The sequence below is a fragment of the Balaenoptera acutorostrata genome, chromosome 3 (assembly GCF_949987535.1).
Source record: "Balaenoptera acutorostrata chromosome 3, mBalAcu1.1, whole genome shotgun sequence".
NCBI classification, from domain to species: Eukaryota; Metazoa; Chordata; class Mammalia; order Artiodactyla; family Balaenopteridae; genus Balaenoptera; species Balaenoptera acutorostrata.
This window is the reverse complement of record NC_080066.1, coordinates 134,049,878-134,067,782: the sequence shown is the minus strand read 5'-3', so window position 1 is coordinate 134,067,782 and position 17,905 is coordinate 134,049,878. Positions and strand designations below refer to the sequence as shown.

The 17,905-nt window shown below is 40.4% G+C and overlaps 1 pseudogene; it reads left to right on the top strand.

Moving 5' to 3' along the window:
* The first annotated feature begins 16,900 nt into the window (after positions 1 to 16,900).
* LOC102997478 (uncharacterized) lies at positions 16,901 to 17,284 on the top strand (annotated as a pseudogene).
* Positions 17,285 to 17,905: the final 621 nt, after the last annotated feature.

Below are 17,905 nucleotides of genomic sequence, written 5' to 3'. Positions count from 1 at the left end.
GGTGAACGCAAAGACAGGCAGATATGGAAAATCACTGCTCAGCACCATGAACAATGTGCTCCAATGAGGGGTTGGGCCAGTTCTTATTTGTCTTGGTGGAACAGACAGCCATGGAGCCTAATGCAAGAATTTTAGCTGGCAACAGTTCAAAATGTGACTATACATTGAAATCGCTCAACAAAAGGAGGCCTTTTAGCTAGCCAAAGTCCGACAGTGGGTCTAACCAAATAACTACGGGAACTTACAGAGAGGGTTAAAGATGGGTCACACGTGACTGTCTTATGCTGAACGTTTCTCCACTTTTGGTCTTTTGCAGCTTCCATTCTTTCGTGTTATGTAACCAATTAGAAAGATGCTGCAGTAAACAGCCTCATGGCACTTCCTAACGGTCCATGAATAATCCTCAGTGAGCACTCGCAGTTCTGGGAATAGAACAAAGTGAGCTAAAGTGAATTCGTTTTTGTCCTTCAGACTGGAGTGTCCCAATCTTTCTTAGTACAGGATACACTTGTGACCTTGCTGTGAAATAGTAAGAAAATGTATCACTGTTCTTTTTTCCTGAGCCAGTCCCTTAGCCAGCTGTCTGTCCATCCAAATCTTCTACTTCCACCCACATTATACACAGTCATGCACCCCATGACGCCTGATTAAGGCCAGCCTCAGTAGATGATGAGACACAATTCTTCTCCTGCTGCAATCCCCAAATAAGCCTTTTGACTAGGGAAATGGATATTATTGAGTTAAATGTTTACTTAACGATATTTGATTTATTAATTTAATTTCCCATATATACTTGCAATCACATATATAAAGATGTGTTATTTTAAAACCAATTTTTTGAGTTCACATCTGACATAATTTTTATTTGAACTCTTCACATGTACCTCGGAGACAGCCAAGATGTAGCAGAGCCTTTGTCATCAGTAGAGCTGTTTTTCACATTGCCTAATACAGTTTCCTAGAGTTTGTTGCCATCATTTTTATTTCATGTTTTGAATCTGAGTGTGTAATACAGTACTGCAAATTTTATCCCAGCCACATGTACCCATTTGCATAGTATTAGAATTTGAAAAAAAATCACCCTGTGGTCCCCACAATAGAACCACTTAAGTGAACCTTGAAACTCTCATTAACATGAGAGCCAATATGTGGAATTGTCAAACATCCAGGAATAATGACTAAATCTGTGGTAATTTTTTTCTTTTTAAAACGCTCATATCAGATGACTTCTACAAGCTTCCAAAACTAGCACTGATTGAAGCCTGTTTCAGCCTAATGAGTCTCCATCCAGTGGTATTTTTTGTTCAGGATAAAGTAATTGAGAAAGCATCCCCATGGTATGACACTTGGCAAATATTCCATATAAGGTGACTCTTTTAAAGAGGTAATATTTGGGGGGAAAATTTGCCTAATAATCAGGCATATTCAGTATACTCACGTATTACCTTTCCTTATGCCGCCTCTTCTTCCTGCCACGTCTACCATCATGTCTACACCCCAAGTCCCTACTCAAAAATTAGCAGAAAGAAATATTTCTCTCTGAGGATGATTTCATGCCTCAGAGAGTTAGGAGGTACTGGTGAAGAAACGATGCTTTAGATGCTCACTGTCTAAGATAAATTATAGTGTTCTCAGATAATTTCATAACAGGACAGATGTAGAGGGCAACAAATAAGCAATGATGTGAGAAGACAGTGGTAAGCCTACTAATCTAAAAAACCAATATTTAGATGAATCACTCAGTGAAGTGTTCCTGGTTTTGGGTAGATCGATGTCTGAGTAGGTTATTAGAGTGAGAGAGAAGCATTATCTCCTTTTGGATTTAACCCTGGAGGACTTTGAGGAGGAAGAGGAATTTTTAGGTCTTTGATTTGAGAAGTGAGACTGGGTAAATTATTGTAGAGTAGGTCCATAGGAGGCAGTATTTTTGAATGGTTAAGGGAAAGTTCAAATGGATTAACAAGGAGGCTGATTAAAACAAAGCAGAGGCTGTGGGAGAAGAAGAAAGAAACTGATACATTGGGGTTGGTGGTTGGTAGGCACTTCAATCTAACGGAGAAGAAAATGGGAAGGTTTATTGGCTCAGAAAAGAAAGGGAAGTAGATTTATATGATAGTTAAGAAGAAGGATGGCTATTATAGTAGAATGTGATGCTGATGGAAGGTGAGTGCTGGAGAAGACCCGAAGCTCATTGGAGAGTAGAGAACAGTCATCCCACTTGGAAAGAGATGATGCCATAGGATGTCAAGGATTCAGACTAAAGCTTTCCCCTGAGGTTTAGGGAAAAGGATAGAAGACATGGATATGAGTGGTATTTAGATTATGAAATTAGGTTATACCTCTCACATACTTGCATAACTAGGTTTATTTGTATTAGGTTTATTTATTTGTAAATACTTTGGAGAGTAGATGCTCAAGTCATAGAATGTAGTCAGACATCAGCTGTTAATCACTTCATTAGTCAAAAGGCATTTAGGATATAGTTAATGAATGCTTGTTAAACCTAACTGTATGCTTGGCTCTATACAGTGAATAAACCGACCCAAATATCACATGTGGGAGTCAATTATTGATGTTGCTGATTAAAATGTTTAGGTGATTTCCTGTTCTCTGCACTTGGATTTTCCACATTGGTGTATCTTCTAGGGTGCTTCCCTGCCCAGTAGGCATCTTCCACCTATGAAAGTCCTGAAGGATGCAGCCCACCTTCTTATCCCACTCACTCAAACCTAGTTAAATGTATGATTCTTGTTGCCTCACCTATTCTGAGCACTTAGATATACCAAAAACTTTGTCCACATTAGATTTCATGTAAGACTCACAACTGCAGAAGTTGACCACTACTATTACAGATAAGGAAATCAAGGCACGGAGAAGTTAGGCAACTTGCCTAAGTGTACACTGCTAGTGTGTGGAACTGGGAAGTGGAACCCAGTTCATTCCAAAGTTGATATTCTCCAACCTCAGAACCTAAGTTGCTTCTGTCATTTATTTGTGTATCTATGAATTGACTTTTTAAAATAAGAGCTCAATTAATTAATATGAGCTTTTAGAGAGGATGAAGAAATTATAAAATTGGAAACATTTATTTCTAATTGCACATGTTTTATATTTTTTTATGTAACAGTGTTATCTATTTTCAGAGAAGTGGTTTGATGAGAGGAAAAGCCCAGATTCTGGCCTAAGACTGACTTGAATTTTAACCCTGTCTCTAAAACTTACCGGATTTGTAACACTGGGAAATATTTAACCTCAAACATGTACCCATAAAATAGAGATAATGATAGTCACCTTACAAGGACACAAATAAAAGAAAAGAGACTAGTTGAAAGGTAAAATGAGAAAACAGCTGACAGGAATTCGTATATTTGGCCAGGGAGGGAAAAGTAATGATTCTTAGGTTTTAAACTTGTATGACTAGGAAAATGTTTGAAAAACTAATAGAAGTAGAGAAATCAGGAGGGAAGGGAGGACTTGATGACACGTTGAGATGCCAAAAATACATATGGGTGGAAGTGGGCCACTAAGCAGATGAATATGACCATTAAGCTTTGTAAGTGTGTCAGAATTATAGATTTATCCATGTAGAGTTAAGGAGCAGATGAGATTTCTAGAGTGTGAAAATGAAAAAGGAAACAAGAACTGGATCTTGGAGGACGTGTCAGTTTGGGGAACAGAGAAGAAAGAGGAGCTATAGAAGGAGATAGAGAGGAAAGGGCAGTATTTTGAGTGCCACGTGAGCAAACAGGGACTTGATTTAAGGAGGTTTGAGTCAGCTATGTCGAGTGACAGAAGGGTTAAGAAGAATGAGAAAAGTCCAGGGTGCTCGATACTAAAGTCATCAAGGGCAATGGCCTTGAATAAGGTGAAGAGGAAAACTTAGCCAGGTGCTAGCAGCACTTAGGAGGATGAGAACCTATTGGGAGATGGGTGGAAATCTTAAATTAATGAAGGAGATGGTATAAGTGGATAGGGTATACTTCAATAAGAGAGTTTGCTAAGTGATTGTGGAACCAAATCATGGTATGAAGCTCTAGACACGGAGGTGGAGAGAGGTAGACTAGGCTACAAGTAGAAGCAGCCTCATCTGAGAACTGTGGGAGAAATGACGTCAGCTAAAGAAATCAGCATGAGATAAAGGAAACAACTTTATTATTTTTTTAAATAAATTTATTTATTTATTTTTGGCTGCGTTGGGTCTTTGTTGCTGTGCGCAGGCTTTCTCTAGTTGCGGCGAGCGGGGGCTACTCTTCGTTGCGGTGCACGGGCTTCTCATTGCGGTGGCTTCTCTTGTTGCGGAGCACGGGCTCTAGGCGCGCGGGCTTCAGTGGTTGTGGCTCGCTGGCTCTAGAGCACAGGCTCAGTAGCTGTGGCACATGGGTTCGGTAGTTGTGGCTCGCTGGCTCTAGAGCGCAGGCTCAGTAGTTGTGGCGCACGGGCTTAGTTGCTCCGCGGCATGTGGGATCTTCCCAGACCAGGGCTCGAACCCGTGTCCCCTGCATTGGCAGGCGGATTCTTAACCACTGCACCACCAGGGAAGCCCAGGAAACAACTTTAGAAAAGTGAACAGCCAGTGGAGTAGGAGGAGCCCACAGGATGTGATGACTAAGTTTGGTAGAAAGTTGGGTATGGAGGAATTGGCAAGAGGAGGTGTCAGCCTAAGCTTTATACAACTAATGGTGAAGGAGGAGGTAGCGGTGAAAGGTCCCCCACAGATAGGTATGGATTACAGGTGTGAGAGAGGCAGGGGTTGGCAAACTAGCTGAGGGTATTCCTTTGGGAAAGAGTGGCAATGTGACTTGTCCTGCTATTACTGTCGGAAGTCTGAGACAGCCTTATTCTGCGAACTGAACTCCTTAGCTATTAAGCCTTTCTATAAAAGGCATTCTCCTGATTTCTAAGGCACAGCAAATGGGGAAGGGAACAATAGTTGTGTATGTTGTTACAAATTTTTGCTTTTACTGGACATGTGATTTAAAATGGTTCTTGAAGAACTTTTGCTGGAACACAGGTTAGGAGGTTATTTGAATAACCTACTGACTGGGGTTTTGGTTTTGGGATTAAAAACAAAGAGACAAAGAAAAATAAGACTGCAGAAGGTTTGACAAAACTTGTAGGCAGACTAGATATAAAGAATGAAAAAAATAGGGAGGTGCACGACTATTTCAAATTATAATTTTGGAGGACTGAGAAGTTAGAGGATATCACTGAATGTAATAGGTAAGGTAAAAGAATATAGAGAATATAGAGAAAGAGGAAAAGGTAAGTAGGAATTTGGGGGGGCCATATCCTTTTTTGACAACAGAACAAGATGTTTTATAACAGTTTTCATAATTTGAATATCATCTTCATAATTTTTTCCATATTTGCATACCATCTGTACTCTTATTAATTTAATATTTGTTTGATCAATCTTTTTTTAATCCTAAATATATAGTTCCTAAGCAGCAATATCCATAGAATCTTAAATTTGATGCACAATTTACATGCATTCCTAAAATTCATGGATATAAACATAATGTTAAAGATATTTGTATACAGCCTTTGGAAAACAGCATCTTAGGTTGGAGAGAAACTTGAGATAGTCTTTTAGGACTGAGAACTAAATTAGTGGAGCATGTAAACATCCCAACAGAGTCATATAGAAGAAAGGGCTCTGTAAATAAACTTTGCATGGATTTCCAAGGTAGTAATCAAGGAGAAGTGGGTTATTGGAATGTGAAATGGTCCAAGGATCTGCAGGGATAAGGGGGTACATTTGGGGGGCATCAACTTTATCTGCAGATATTTATGGGAATGATTTTAGGAGAGTGATATGAAAACAGAAAGTGAATCATGGTAAACAAAGAGGAATGGACAAAGTAACCAAACTATAGAACTAGACTACCCATCCCAGGTGAGCTCCGAAGCTTACTTTGCGAGGTCAGAAATATTTATTATTGTGAGGATTTATTGAATAATACACAAAGTTCTTAGCACAGTGCCTGGCACATAGTCACCAATAAATGATAGATGATGAAAATGAGGATGATAATGATGATATAGTTATATAGCCTTTTAAGAAGTAGACATGAATATATGTTCTAGGTCCAAGGAGACAGAGCTGGAAAAGTTGCTGCCAGGGAGAGGCTATAGGACTCAGAGGCAGGTCTCCTTTGAGGGAGAAGGGAAGAAACTCACAACTTGAGTAGCAATGGAGATCAGTGTTTCTGGAGATGTAGGCATCGTGGCCTTCCAGAACTGCAGGGAAGAAAAGGAAAGAGGTGGGATAAGTACTCTGTTGAAACGGTAGCAGGAGCAGCTGGGGGAGATGGTGCTTGGGATTAATCTCTGGGAGGGAGCTTGGAGTGGGACAGGATGAGGCTTTGGCGAAGAACAAATGGGGCTTGGGTGCTCCGAAGACCCTGGATATATTTTTTAGGGAGTTGTGCTAGGCTAGTATCTTAAAATTCTGCACTTGACTCAGCTTTGGTAATTTGAAACCAGTCTAGTGTGTTGAGACATTGAAAAGCAAGGATCATAATTTCAAATATAGGCCTATTTGAAAAGCCACAAAAAAAACACACATGAACTTTTAAGGATAGATATGTATTTTGGCTCAAATCTCTAGGAATTTATGGTTTTAACTTTCAGAAAACACTTAACAATAACCTTGATGCAGTTAGGAGTGCGTATATTTGCTGGGGTCAGGAATCTGGGCTGTATACCCCAGAAGCACCCACATTTTCAAAATGTGACTTAACACTCCAGAATTCGAGAAGTCTTTACATCGCTGGACAAATGTAAACTGGTTCTGCCCTCCGTGTAGTTTGGGTGAAAGTTCCCAGTGGCAGGGTTGGGTTTCCCAAGCGTCCAAAACTCCCTGAATGTCAAACCCTGGGCATGGGTTCCTTCAAGGTCAGTCGCTGCATTTTCATTTCAAAGATTTTCTTGTTCTTGAAAAGGACCAGGCAAAGGGAGGGACCTCTGATCTGGAGCATCTTTTCCTTTGGCCCAGGCACCCCTCAGCCCATCATTTTGATTCCTGCTCTGTAACCACAAAGACAAGTATGATGGATCTCCTTTTGGAACACAATGCAGTTTGCTTGGAAAAACGTCCACTTTAGACAAACAATAAAAGCAGCCCGAGTGGGGCCTTGGCTGCTCTCCTGGTGTTACGCTCATGCATATGCCTCTGGTGCTTGGCAGAAAAAGTTTTCTGGTTGCACAAAACGGCAGACAACCTTTTGGGAATACCCATCTTCTGTCCTTGTTGTTCAAAAACATAACTTGGAATTTAAGTTATTAGCTCAAAACAAGATGCAAATTTGACTCTCTAAGTCTCAATTTCTATGTATTGTAAAGAAGGATTTTTCCCTTTTAATCTACTAATCTCCAGGGGGAAGAAGGCTGGGGGAGATGGTGGAGCAGATGCTGTATAAACACAGCTCTGTTCTGTTGAAAGAGATATCAACTCAGCCACGCAACCTCTACTGATCCCCTCTGTTGGAAATCATCTCTCCTCTCCTCTGAACTCCTGCTACACTTTGTTTCTTCTTACCGAGCATTTACCAGACTCTTCTAGTATTATAACTGCTCGTGTTCATGTCTTAATTTTCCTTCTAGACTGTAATTTTCAAACTGGCATGGACTGTCTTATTTAACTTTGTTTTCCCCAGAGATTCTATATATGTATTTTAATAATCAATCTATTCCCATATAACCCCCGGTTTTGACAGACATTCTTTTGCTGAACATCTAGTATGTGTTGGTTCCTGAAAATAACCTAATATTTTTTATCATTGTTCTAAGTGTTACACTTTATGCTTGTTTATCCTATCACAAAGGAATAACTGTTATTTTAATCATGTTTTTATAAGTGAAGAAACAGAGGCATAGAGAGAGCATGAGCAATTGTCCAAGGGCCATAGCACCTGTAACTTGGCCGAGCCAAGATTCCATCTCACTCGGGGCCAAAGCCTGTGTTCTTAACCACCATGCCGTACTGCCTCTGGGTGTTGCCTCCAGAAATAGGATTAAGTAAGCAAAGATGAAAAACATTTGGCCCCTAAATCAAGCATTTCACATTCTGGTAGAAAAGACAGACCTGTAAAAACATCAGAGGAATTTAGAGAGATTGGCGGTGGTGATGGTGCTGTGTAGAAAGGGCACAAGTCCTGGAAAAGGGCTGCCTCCAGGCTGTAGTGTCCTCGGCAGAGGGCTTATGTGGATATGGATTTCCTTCACCTGACAGGAGCTGTCTCAACATCAAAAGTAGCTCTCTTAGTAGGAAGGGTAAGTAGATTTCTAAAGGCCATCTTCGAGTTCACTCCCTTTATTGCAAAAGAGGAACTGAAATAAAGAATTCAGGTGATTCACTCCTCAGACACGATGAATTAATTGCCCATCCAAGATGGAACAGAAAGGGTAGCTATCAAAATCCTGTCACAACCTTAATTTTTTCCCAAAGGTTCATTTAGAAGAAAAAAAAAGTAAAGGAGATGTAAGAAATGGTTGTGTATTATGAGACGTAGAAAAATCAGCGAAGAAACGAAAACAGCTAGAACCACCAATGTTGTACTGGTATATCTTACTTCGAAGAAAAGTATAAGACTTGCCCCCTTTCCCTCATATTCCTTTGCCACCCTCCTCCTCCTCCACACGGTATCTATAGATGCTTCTGATAGAACTGGGAAACTATTAGGCTTGGTGGTCTGTGCTCGGGACCCCAGATATGGTCTAATGGATTGCTAGTTTTCCAAGAGACTGTAAATCCAAGTGCTTACAATCCTGTTACAAGTTTACATCAGGCTTTCACTGACTATTTCAGTTAAAACAGGTGCCATTTGGCCAAACAGAATATTATAAAAAAGAAGTTTAATTCTCTAGCAATTTAAGTTATAACCACTAAGGTAAACTTCCCTGACCTCCCCGTGTTCTAGGTTAATTTTAACCTCTGCCTTTTTTTCCCCTGTTATTCTGCCTGCCTGGATTTCCCCCTCATTTCCACTCATTTAATTCTTTGCTCCTTGCAACACCCAGTAGGAATTCTACGTCTCCCATGAAGTGTGTCTGAGCTCGAGTTCCCAAAGCGAGTTCTGTAGGACACAGTTCCCCGAAGAGCTTCCTGAAAGCTGGGCTCCATGGTCAAAAGGAGCTCGAAAAATATCTCTTACACTTAAATACCATCTCTTATTGGATCTATAGAATTTATAATCTGTCCCTCAAAATTTAACATTCATTTATTGTGCATATAAAAAAAGATGAAATATCTATTATGGGCCAGACATACACAGTGCTGGACATAAGAGTTATAATTGTTTCCTCATCTTAAGTAAGTCTTGCCTGTTTACACAGATTTTATACTTTGGGAAAGTACGGGCAGGTCTTATTTTGTGTTATACGGTTATTAATATAGAGTACAGTACTATGACTATAACAGAACCTTGATAAATGATTGTTGGTTGGCTTGTCAGTTAAGTAAGTAAATGTGAGTTAACTTTTATCAATGAAAATTGTTTTTATCTTATTCTTGAAAGCTACTCTTTGAGAGAGTGTCCCTTTGACCCCCCTTGTGGTATTTCTAATAACAAAACCCTTCACAGAGAGGGTGAAATGCCTCTGCATATTGTGACCGGCCCAAATAGCAATGCCCAACATAAGAAAAATACCAATTTTCCAATTTTTGAAGTGCTTACCATAATGCATAATAGGGGAAAAAAACCCACAACTGTCCCCATTACAGTCTCCACTACAGAAATCCATCCTCTGTCACTCTTGTCTAGTTATAATCACCTGTGACTGAGTTGAGTTCATTAACTGAATTTGGGTGGTTCTCATTAAATTCCTAAATAGAGGGGAATATTTTTTTCTCATCTGACCAGCCTTGACTAAAAGGCATCTTATGGTGAAGACAGGGCAGAAGACAGTGCAAAGTGAACCATACCATTCTCCCATCACCGAGATATCTGCCCAGGAACCAGATCAGCATTCAGTGATTAATGCCGTCTGTCCAACAAATTCCTTGTTTGGGGGCTGGGTGTCAGGACAGAAGGATTTATTATGCCGTAAGATGTTTATGAACACATTCCAGGGACAGATGTGGTGAAGGCAGGACTGAAAAGGCTTGGTGAGAGCATCTCAGTGATTCTGTAAGGGACTTGTCAAACTTTAAGTGAAGCAGAAGGTTTTTATGATTTTTTCCCTCTTTCCTTAAGTGGAATGTCAGTTATGTTACTGGAGTTAATGCTACCAAATTTGAATGCTTGAGTGCAGCTCTGTCTTTGAGTATTTGTCAAGGAAAAAAAAAAGGCCATTTAAAGCTTAGCAGAAACTTCACATACGAGGTATGAGAGAATAAAGGATCTCTGAGTTGGGCTACTGAGAAGCTGAAAGGACCTGTGGAAGACCTTTCAAACCGATCATAAATTGGAATTCAAATCAATGAAGAATTACTACAAAATCTTGATTCAGAGCCCACTTGAATTCGGCATTTCCCTTACCATGGCCTTTCTCAGTGTGTCACTTAACACCGTGTACATGGTTCTCTACTGTCCGAGGATGGTGCCCGAGGCTTCCTATTGCTGTTGAGTGGAGAATTAAAAGCAAAAATGGCTCCACATTTCAGGTCTGCACTCCGCAGGCGGGCTGTGAGGAAGGACCTTCTGCCAGTAGAGTACATGCAAAAGGGAGCTGAGCAAGGGTGTGAGCTGCCCCCTCAGGGAGACTTGGGATGGCCCCCATCAGCTGAAATGCTCCATTTTCTCCTCATCTGTATCAGATCCTCTGTAAGGATAATCCTAGTCCTTGCTGCCGTAAAGGCAGTGGAAAGGAAGCAATGACAGTGACGGGGGTGGGTGTTTCCACTGTGCTGGTCTTTGATAAATCCATTGAGAACAGGAGGCAGGTCCATGCTACAGCATAGACAGTGTTCCCCAAAACGTGACCCTTGAACGACCTGCATCAGCATCACCTGAAAAGCCTTTAAAATGCATATTTCCAGGCCCTAGGCCAAATCCTCAGAATCAGTATCTCTGGGAGTGGGCCTGGGAACATACATTTTCACAGATTCCCCAAGGGATTTTGATACACTCGGAACTCCTGTCTTAGGGACTTGAATTACCTGTTCCCCTTGTAGTTGCCATTGTTTCCCATGCTTCTGAAGATGAGGCAACGGGGGAGGGGTGAGAGGGTGGTGGAGGAAGGGACAGACTAGACCCATCAGAATGGTGACTGTGGTCATCAAATGTAGGGCTTCGAGAGGGGCTGTAGGGAAGAGATTCCACACTGGTGGCCTGCACGTATATTTTATTTGGACTACCTGGCACTTAATATTTTAAAAAGCAGGAATGCCTTGGTGTGAGGGCATGCCTTCTCCAGTCCCCAGCAGCCCCATCCCTGCCTGCTCACCACTTGCCTCTGAAGGCACTTGATCATCAACTAGTGGGGGGTGTGTGAAGATTTAACATTAACTGGCCTATGGTCTCCTTGTCTTTAAATCATGAAATATAAACTTGTTCATAAAAGTTGGCCCTCAAGAGAATAACAGGCTTTTTTCTTTGATTTGTCTTTAAGCCAAAGTTACCTTTGTTTTCCCAACTTGCTGGAAGGCACCAATGAAAAAGTACCTAGCAAAGTGTTTTTGTGCAGTGCATGCCTCGATAAATAATTTTTGCATGAACAAAAGAGTAATGTGATACAGCTGATGATTGAGTTTAGGACTGTTTTCTCTTAATCCTCCCATCCCCTGAGCCCTTCTAAACTGCAGTTTTCCCCACCACAAAATGGCAGAGGAGGATTCCTATGACCTGGATCTTTTCATTCACCTGTTTTGGGTAGGACAGGTGCAGCCCAGATTTTTCTCTGTCCTTGTATCAAATCCTCTGGGAAATAAAGGCACAGCTTTCAGGTCTGTCTGAGAGGGCTTTATATACTGTTCATTCCTGAATGTTTTCATGAAAACATTTTAATTTGTGGCAAATCTGTTTGTTTGTTGTGTTTGTCAAGTTAATGTAAACTGTAGTCCATTAGGCCTGAGATGAGTCTACTAAATATTTTCAGATGTTTTTTATTTCCCTAGCTAAGAGATGGATTTGAACCAGAGCTCAGGGGTGAAAGGGCAATGTGTAATATACTGAGACATGAAGTTCGACATATGAAATAAAATAATGTAATGTTTTTAATATTTAAGATGAAAAAAGCAGCAACGAAACACTGGAAGGAGGAAAACATGAATACCTGTATATTTTAATTTTAAATGCCTGCAGATGTTGAATTTTAATCAGAGCATGTCAGATTCTGACTCTGACAAAGGCAAAAATGTGAGATCTGTTTTCTTGAATTGCTTCCACATTTCATGCTTCAGATTTTTATTACATATAGCACTGCATCATCATATATTTATGTAAAGTGCCAGCATCCATTGACTTAGCATGTGCCTGATGGTTAACATATAAAACAGTATGCAATGAAGGAAAGGCCCCTTCTCTCTCTCCCCGGCATAGCTTCTCTCTGTGACCTTGTGGTAAGGAAGGCATTTAACCCCTCTGTGCTTCAGTTTCCATAATCTCAAAATAGGAACCACCACTCTTGTTTCTTCCTAAGCTCCATGGGTACAGTGAGGCTTATTTGAAATAGTAATTGATCTATGTTCTTACTGCATAATAACAATAACAATATCATATATATGTATATGTGTGTATATATATTTACTTAGATTGAAAGAGAAAAAGAAAACTAGTGAAAATTAGATGGATATGTATTAAAATCTAAAATAAAGGTACTTTTAGATTTTATGCATATTTGTGAAATATTTTTCTCTATTTTTTGCATCATATTTCCTAAAGCATTGTGAAAGCCAATGACCTTAAATTTCACACTGTAATTCTACTACTGAAAACAATGGATTTATAAGTACATAATATAGTTCAAAGAAATATCTATAAGTTCCCACTATATTTTTCTCTGAACAGTTTGAAATGTATAGGATAAGGAAAGGAAAACCAGTTGATTTGATTGAAGATTTCAATATAAGATCAATCCTCATCTGGCTTCTTGCTCATAGGGTCTTTTAGGCTAAATGACTCTATATTCCTGGTCCTTTTAAATCTTTCTTCATCTGGTCTCTTTTGCCTTCTAAGGGGATCTGTGCTGACTTGTAGGAAATAGTCATGGGGCTTCTGAGAACAGTGAAGTCGAGTATTAAGTGTTAAATTATCTGTGGTGTGGGCCCTTTCTTGTTATTCTTAAATGTTCAGAGAGGTCGCTATGTGCACAAATGTTTAGGGAGAAAGATGAAGGGTGGTATTTTCATGTCTAGAATGATGTGGTATAGAACATGTGTAACATATTCAGAACAACAAGACAGTCCATCTGCTGTACTAAGTTAGGGGAAACAGGACTCACAGCCAACAGAGAAGGGGAAACTACAGGAGTCTCTATCCAACCATCCCCTCTACCAAATTACCAACAGATTATGTATATTTTTATATACAGTTTATATTTAATTTTAGTTTTAAGCAACTGCATTTATTTGACTCTTCGAAGATTTTTAACTGTATTGCAATGGAGAGTTTTTTCACCAGAAATTCTTCTTAAGAATATTTCAGGCATATACCATGAGAAAACCATAATTCAAAAAGAGTCATGTACCACAATGTTCATTTCAGCTCTATTTACAATAGCCAGGTCATGGAAGCAACCTAAGTGTCCATCGACAGATGAATGGATAAAGAAGATGTGGCACATGTATACAATGGAATATTACTCAGCCATAAAAAGAAATGAAATGGAGGTATTTGTAATCAGGTGGATGGAGTTAGAGTCTGTCATACAGAGTGAAGTAAGTCAGAAAGAGAAAAACAAATACCGTATGTTAACACATGTATATGGAATCTAAAAAAAAAAAAAAAAAGGTTCTGGGGAACCTAGGGGCAGGACAGGAATAAAGACGCAGACATAGAGAATGGACATGAAGACACAGGGAGGGGGAAGGGTAAGCTGGGACAAAGTGAGAGAGTGGCATGAACATATATACACTACCAAATGTAAAATAGATAGTTAGTAGGAAGCAGCTGCATAGCACAGGGAGATCAACTCTGTGCTTTTTGTCCACCTAGAGGGGTGGGATAGGGAGGGGGGGAGGGAGAAGCAAGAGGAAGGCGATACGGGGATATATGTATATGTATAGCTGATTCACTTTGTTATAAAGCAGAAACTAACACACCATTGTAAAGCAATTATACTCCAATAAAGATGTTAAAAAAAAAAAAATTTCAGGAGAAAAGTGGTCAGAGTGAGAAACAAAGCCCATGTCCCAGGAGCTCTGTGCACTTTCCCTGTGGGAAAAACAGAGGACCAGGCAAGGACTTTGGATGCCCGGGTGCTCCTGGAGGGACCTGCACAGCTGCAGGGTAGGAGAGGTCACGCTGATCCTTTCCACCTGGACGGCAGGGCAGGAGAATGATGGCGTGGAGAGAGTAGTGTGCGGATGAAAGATGGAGAAAAGTTCTTGTAGCTGTTGTGAGTGGAAGGTTTAGAGAGAAAATTCTGTGTCAGACTTCTGAAACAGGAGTTTCAGAAGCTTATCTGTGAAGAACTTTGTGAAACCTCCAGCCCCACCATCTAAGAAAAGCTACAGTAAAGATACATGCTGTTCTCCAAGAGTTGGTTATCATGTTTCTGAGATTATTTCTTGGTCTCTGGATTGTGATACACACAGTCAGATGGGTCCATCAAATGGCATGCACCATCAAGGCTCAGCTCCTGCCTTCATCAAGCCTCCTTGATTCTTCTGATGTAAAATTAATTTCATCTTTATCTCTGTTCCCTTAACCCTTTTCATCTGCATTCTTGTGTGTCACGGTAATATAGGATCCTAGGTTGAAACGTACTTGAGAGGTAATAAGTCCAAGCTCTCAACCCGCATCTAATGATCTCTTCATTCACTCATTCATTCATTCATTCATCTAGTATTGGCTCTCTGGCCACTAAAACACAGTAGACATGTCATGTAAGAAAATTACTTGCCGAGAGCTTTTGCAGAAAAGCCACACCTTTGTGAAGATGGAGACCAAAGAATCCCACTCTCGGCTGGCCCCTAAGCACCCCAGGTCTATCCTTTTACACATCGTTGTTCGGCTTACTCTTCCTTTCTCCATAGGGGCTAATCCAGACTTTCATTACTTTCCTCAGAATTTCTATTCCCATCCCCACTGCCATATTGTGTTTTAAGTTTGAATAATAACCCTTTGTGATTTAAATATTTGAGTAAATGACCCTGGGCAATTTTTTTTAAATGAACTCTTGTTCCTTTTATTATTATTACTATATATTTTATAATATATAATATTATATAATATTATTATTATTATATATTTTATTATATTATTTTTTTTATTTTTTATTTTTTTTAAATTTTATTTATTTATTTTTGGCTGTGTTGGGTCTTCGTTTCTGTGTGAGGGCTTTCTCTCGTTGCGGCAAGCGGGGGCCACTCTTCATCGCGGTGCGTGGGCCTCTCACTGTCGTGGCCTCTCTTGTTGCGGAGCAGAGGCTCCAGACGCGCAGGCTCAGTAGTTGTGGCTCACGGGCCTAGTTGCTCCGCGGCACGTGGGATCTTCCCAGACCAGGGCTCGAACCCGTGTGCCCTGCATTGGCAGGCGGACTCTCAACCACTGCGCCGCCAGGGAAGCCCCCCTGGGCAATTTTACATTGATGTTATGTAGCCACATCATTTCACAGGTGAAAGAAACCCTGACGTTGAAAGGAATTACATGAGGTATAGGGTCACGTGGCTGGTTTAGGGGTAGACCCTGCAGTAGGCTCCAGTAGGATAGACAAGTAGAATCTCTTGCCAATCTTCTGTCCATTAAGCCATTCTGATTGAGTAAATGTGCCCCACTTTAAAACACTGCCGTAGAAAACCTCAACTTTCTGTAATAGATTAAGGGCTGTTACTAATTTAGAGTTTACACACTCACTAAGGACTGCTTCTGTCTATGCCCCTCTGCCTTTCCCCACGCAATTCGTTTGTAAATATAAATGTTAAATGTTTATGATGCTCTTAGGCTTAAAAGTGGAGAACAAACAAAGATATAGAAATTAATATACAGAAAGACTCTTAAGCACTAACAGAAAATATCTTCTACCTTAAGGACCAATTTTTCTATCCTATTTCTGAATTTCACATCACAATTCCTGAAATTCTACTAAAGTTTCTATTACATGAAATAGTATGTTTAAAAGCAAATCTGGGGCCATCCCCTTTCAGTCAAGATGGAATATCAGGGACTAGTTTTACTGTCCTCCCTGAAGCAACCAAAAACTGGACACAAATAAAGGGCGAAAACATAACATCATATGCTTGGGATTCCTTCCTAAATCACTCATAGCTTTCACCATGTTTGTTTCAGTGTCAGAGATAATTACATGATCTTTTTCTCAACTGATTGTTTCACTCTATAAATATTTCTTCAATCAGATTCACTAAGTTTGCTGTGTGACACCCAGCAATCTCTTGGCAGCCAAGTAAAGCAGATGCGGAGTTGAATTCATCATTAATCTCTGGGTCTGTCACACTTAAAAAAAGACTTGTGGTACTGTCTGCATGTCCTAAAACTGATAAACAAAATTATACAGAAGTGTCACATTTATTAATATTACTAACTTTTTTGTGCACAGAAGCATGCTATACAAACTTCTTCCCCAATAACTTGTTTTCTATAAATAACTATTTCCTAGAATGCATAATTTGGGTAAATCTCAATATTCTGTTACCTTCAGCTATTAAAAATGGTTAGTAGAGCACAGAGCGGTTTGGTTGTTCTTTGAAGGAGCTTCTTTCCTTGGCTCACAACTGCAGCTCTTCGTTGGGCAGCAGAAGCCGTGCGGTGGTCAAAGTGGCCTAAGACTTCGGCGTTGGATGCTAACCAAGAGGACTGCTTGCAGATCCTCGGGCAGGAAAGCGCCTGCAAGGAGCTGGCCACCAAGACTGCTGGAAAAGAGCCCCCTCTATCCGCGGGGTGAGAAAACCTCACCGCGACAGGCCCAGATCAGTTACCAGAAATCAACTGAGCTTCTGATCTGGAAGCTGATTTTCCAGAGGTGGATAAGGGAGATTGCCCAGGATTTCAAAACTGACTGGAGGTTTCAGAGTGCTGCCACTGGCGTGCTTCAGGAAGCTAGTGAAGCATACCTGGTGGGCTTACTTGAAGGTCCTAATCTGTGTGCCATCCATGCTAAGAGAGTCACCATCAGGCCCAAAGACATCCAGCTGGCTCGCTGGATGTGGGGAGAGAGAGCTTAAGTGAAGGCATTTTTTTTTTCATGGTGTTGGCATTCTGTAAAATACTTTGGTTTAATTTGTGACTTTTTTGTAAGAAATTGCTTATAATATGTTGCATTTGTACTGAAGTTATTCCATCTTTCACACAGGATGAATGCGAAAAGTGTTCACAGACCTCAGTGATGTGAGCGCTACTTAGGAGTGACAAGTTGCTAACACCAGAAGGGATGGTGATATTTCTTGCTTCTCATGATGCATGTTCCTCTGTCTGTTGGTGACTTGTTGGGTAGCTGTTAAGGTACTAGAATTGATAAATGTGTACAGGGTCCTTTGACAGTAAAACTGATTATGACTTGAAAAACATCTTGAAAAATGATTAGTAAATTATTTCAAAAATAGTTTTACTAATAAAGATAACATCCAGAGAGTCAAAAAATAAAGAATTATTATTATTTGTTAATAAATTTATTTATTTATTTATTTTTGGCTGCATTAGGTCTTCGTTGCCACGCACGAGCTTTCTCTAGTTGCGGCAAGCGGGGGCTACTCTTCGTTGCGATGCGTGGGCTTCTCATTGCGGTGGCTTCTCTTGTTGCGCGGAGCACAGGCTCTGGGCGCGTGGGCTTCAGTAGTTGTGGCTCG